Source organism: Nanorana parkeri, unplaced genomic scaffold, assembly GCF_000935625.1.
Source record: "Nanorana parkeri isolate BGI_ZX_2015 unplaced genomic scaffold, ASM93562v1 scaffold239, whole genome shotgun sequence".
NCBI classification, from domain to species: Eukaryota; Metazoa; Chordata; class Amphibia; order Anura; family Dicroglossidae; genus Nanorana; species Nanorana parkeri.
In genome coordinates, this window is record NW_017306507.1 from 429,281 (window position 1) to 434,450 (window position 5,170).

Here is a 5,170-nt window from a genome sequence, read left to right on the forward strand (position 1 = left end):
TCTCAGCAATTTGGCAAATGTTTACACTCTTAGTGATGTAATCTATACAATTAGCACCTGTCCAAGACCTCATGACACAATAGTGACTGGATTATGTAATTAAAACAAGGCGGTTTCACCTACTTTCCTAACTCTCATAATTTTCTTAAACAATCAACTTCTGCCTTAACACTTTTCATGACACCATGGTGTTTGGATTAAAGAACAGTTAAAGGCTTTTGTATAACAAAAGGCTTCTGCATGACGGCCTAAACAAGTACTAAATTACAAGTTACTATCTTAAAAATTAGCTTTATAAAGTAAACAAAAAAATGATTTACCTTCTCTGATTGAGCCAAACCCTCCTTTATATGTGTGTTGCATGCTCCCCTTACAGGCTCTACAGTTCAGAGTAGACAGGTTTAAGCAACAAAGGCAGTGCTGTCAATCCAGAAAGCAGTGGGAAAGACTAGTTGTGACCAGGTGCTGATTGACAAGCTTCTGAGTTAGCATTGGTAATCTTGATAGCCATTGCCCTTGCAACACTTTTTGCTCCCACTGTAGTACAGGAGAGTGGCAACTCTGCTCAGAATTTAGGAGCAATGCAGCATTGTTGCCACACCATCACAGAAAGCTGTATTAGGTGGACTTCACTTGCAAGTTCAACATGTATTTGTGGGATTTGCTGCGCATATTTGTTATTTGAAACCTTCTTTTGCAGAAAACCTTTAAAACGGTCAGAATAGATTTGTGAAACTGAACATTGTTTATAAATGAAAAAAAAATATTATAAATACATTTTTTTGCAAAGTTTTCATGCAGTCATGTGACCTGTATTCAGCTCTGACATTCTCATGCTCCAAATTGTAGGGCCAGGGACTACCTTTGATGATCAGCAACTACTGGAGATGTCACGTATCATGTGCAGCTGCTTCTCTGGAACCACTATACATTTTATCGTACAAGGGATCTTTCAGGGCCAGAATGTGCATACCACTTCCCCCCTTCTTTTATTATTCTGCTTTTGTCTTGCTATGCACAGTATGTACAAACTTACCCACTGACCATTGCCCCAAACAACCAGGCATAAGTGCCCTCAGTGCCTTGCCCAACAGATGATACCATCCATCAGAGAGCAGGTCTTGTCCTTTGCTGGAGAAGATCCTTCCTCGTGTCTGTTTCCACAACGTAATGGGGATCTTCCACCATTACCTCTGAGAGCAAAGAACATATCAGAAGGGAATATTATAGTGTTCAGACATATTTACAAATGTGCTACAAAGTGTTGAACACAAAGTGCAAAAACCTGTCATTGAGAAATTCATCTTTGCTGATGTCAGAACCGGAACAGTAGAAGATTGGTTCTTACTAAAGGTTGCTAAGGGCATATCAGAGATGTGTGTTATCACATATATAGAGCGTGCATATACCACTGAGGTAATCTAAGGCTGTAAGCCACACACAATACAGATCAGGGCAGCAGTGCATCTCAGCATTCACAAGAACATGAGTCTGTGCTGTGTAGATTGTCCACACTTGGATAAGCTACTGTGCTAACAAATGTTTGTAGACTAGAGGTAAAGAATATACTGCAAATCTGTTGATAAAAAAGTCAAAAACAGTTATTTATATTAAACATTCACTTGACTTGTTCTGTGCTTTCCTTGATAAAGTCACTCAAATCCTTTGTAAGAAAAGCATATGAAAGTCACACAACCTCATAGAAGCCAGTCATGACTAGGCTTATGCAACAATCTAAATATATTCTGTCCCAAAGCTGAATGCCAAGCAGATATGAAAATTCACAGCCTTGTTGTCCATTCAGTAAAGAAAAAAAGCCATTAAAGCCCTATTTGAGCCTCCTTCCTACCCTTAGTTCTACTTTCTCACCAAAGGACCCCTGCATGTAATTTAATTGATTATTTTTGGTATGCTTACCTTTTTTTGATTATCATATGACACATAGGGTCCTTTTTTTCTGTCTTCTTATCTGGCAATGGATGGTCCTCAATGATACAGGAAGTGCTGTTTTCCACATCAGCATGTTGTGAGTGCAGGGCACTGTTCAGGGGGTATAGAAGTGAAGCTGTAAAACGGCCCAAATCACTTCTACATGCAAGCCAACAGTGAGCTGAGGGAGTGTAAATACACTCACGGCTGCTATTGCAGCCAGGAGTGTGGTTACAGCTCCCTGCTGCCACAGACATAGTACTTACATCCATGGCAGCGAAAGGTTTACACTAAGGATGCACCAATACTATTTTTTTCCAGATCGAGTATGAATAAGAATACTGTTCCCTGGTCACAGCTGCAACCGCTGCGACACTGGTAGTTCTACCACTGACTCCAAACTGTAGAGGGAATCCAAATCTCAGCAATATATTATATAGCAATGCAGAATACCACAAGCTATAGACGACTGCAAATCTAGCAATACATTATACAGCAATGCAGAATACCACTAGCTATAGAGAACTACAAATACCAGCAATACATTATACAGTAATGCAAAATACCACAAGCTATAGAGGACTACAAATCTCAGCAATACATTATACAGCAATGCAAAATAGCATCAGCTATAGAGGACTACAAATCCCTGCAATACATTATAAAGCAATTCAGAATGTCACTAGATATAGAGGACTACAAATCCCAGCAATACATTATACAGCAATGCAGAATACCAACAGCTAGAGACTACTACAAATCCAGAAATACATTATACAGCAATGCAGAATAATGGTATTATTCTGCATTGCTGTATAATGTGTTGCTGGGATTTGTAGTCCTCTATAGCCAGTTGATGTTCTGCATTGCTGTATAATGTATTGCTGGGATTTGTAGTCCTCTATAGCTGATGGTATTATAATGCCATTAGCATAGAGGACTACAAATCCCAGCAATACATTGTACATCAATGCAGAATAATATATTGCTATATACTCTGTGCTACCGCTCTGCTTCATGGTGCCGGCCTGATGTCTCTGGTATAGGGTCTCAGGAGCAGTGCTGAGGGTCTCAGGTGGGGTGCGGAGGATTTCAGGAGTAGTGCGGTGGGTCTTAGGAGGGGTGCAGAGGGTCTATGGAGGGGTGTGGAAGGTCTCAGGAGTGGTTCAGAGGGTCTCAGGAGGGGTGTGGAGAGTCTCAAGAGTTTTTAGTATCGGCATTTTCACAAGTACTGAAAATGCCCAGTATCGGCACATTCCTTGTTTACACCCAAATGCAAAAATTTATTATATTGCAGTTTTCCTATTCTTAAATGTGGTGGCTGCACTAGTTTTCTTTTTTTGGCTTTTACTCCCTTAGTTTCAGCTGGCGATCTGGCAAGTAGTCATTTTTCAACTTTCTTTAACAGACCAAACTGCCCAGCAACAGCTGCAGTTAGATATAAAGGTTCATATAAAGCATTTCAAATAAATGGTCAGCTTTTATTAATTTATATATATACTTTATACCAAAAGGAAATAAAAAACTGTTGCTGTAACTAAAAAGTGTAAGCTGGAGTGTGGCTTTAATTTATTACTTAAGTCCATCTAAATTTGCTAGTACATTTAAAATTACCCTCTCCACAGGTTGATAATGCTTCTGTCCAAGGGTAGGTCCATTGCTCCTCCATAAAATGGACAGGAAGTGTGTTACTGGCAGGATCACCAGGTGGAACAATATAAAATATAACATTTTAGTTATTGGTATCAGATACACTTTAACCCTTTTGCTCGCAATGTTGTGCCCCACACTTCATTTGTGGCATTGAAAGGGTTAAAACAAGTTAAATCATGCAATAGCCATGAAATTGTTTTAGAACTGTACAGCTGCCCCCTGGCTGTAATGTAGAAGTAATCTGGGTGGCTGTAAAGCTGCCTGATCACTTCCACAGGGCAGCAATGTGTGCCCCCCACCCTACAAGACACCCCTCACATGTTTGCGGGGCTCTCCTGTAGCTCCTGGATGCCTGAGGCCAGAGCAAATTGGTCAAGATGGCGAGCAGGAGAGAATTGGTGAAAATCTATTGATCAACCCTCTTCTCTGTGAAATGAACTCAGAAGCACTCTGGCCTGACCACTTCTAGGTTCAGAGCTGCCAAAGCCCAGCAGCTTGGTCTGAGAAAAGAAGGAGATTGGGCACAATTTTTGCTCAGTCTGCTAGGATAGAGGGCAGGGGAGACATCAGAGGTTCTGCAGACCCCAAATTTCTGAAACAGAACCTGTCACCTGCCCAAAGCTATCAAACAGGAGCCTTGTCATCCCCTTTGTGATAGCCATAAGTTTAAAAAAAATGTAAAAAATGTTTTAAAATATTAAAGGAGAACAATGAGATGAGTGCTTTTTACTCATCCTCATAGTTCTAGCCGACCAGTAACAATGAAACTGTCACAGGTCGGCTCAGTAGATCGGGAAGTGAGCGAACACATACCGGCACTCGCTTACTTCTCGATCCTGTCACTGCAGAGAGCCATGACAGGGGAGGGACTGGATTCCCCCCTCCCCTGTCCGATCCTCCAGCGCTGACTGTCGGAACGGACGGGGGAGGGGGCGGGTAGAGCTGGCTCTGCCTCTAGATAGGCAGAGCCAGCTGTCACTCCCGCAGCTGGGTGGATCCAGACATAATTGTCGGGATCCGTCTCAGCTGCGGCGTCTCAGTATACCGCGAGCTGTAGCTCGCGGTATACTGAGGTTTGGGTGACGGGAGGACGCTAGTTTGTGTCCTCCCATTAGCCCTAACCCCATAGTTCTCCTTTAACTCTTATAAAATAAATTTAAAAAAATAAAGGAACCCCCTTATTCTCCACATTTGCTCGCATACACACCTAGAACGCACGTTCATATGTAAACAGTGATTGGGTAACACATATAAGACATCACAGCACATGCTAGAGTTGAAGAAATAATTCTCAGGCCTTTATTCATGGTATGTCATTTTGCAGGCACGCACAATTTTACGATGTGACATATTTAGTATATATGTACTTGACCCAGTCTTGTCTCTTAAATTTTACCATGGGAATCCCCATGGCAATTCCCAAAAATGAGAATTATATTATGTTTTTGTGCGCTAAAATGAATGTTAATGAATATTTTACTGAAATTATAGGTTTGGAAAACAGTTGCACAAATATTGTGCAAAATAAAAATGTGCAATTGCAATCTTTTTTTTCTACTGTTAGTCCTCTGATTTCAAATAAAATATA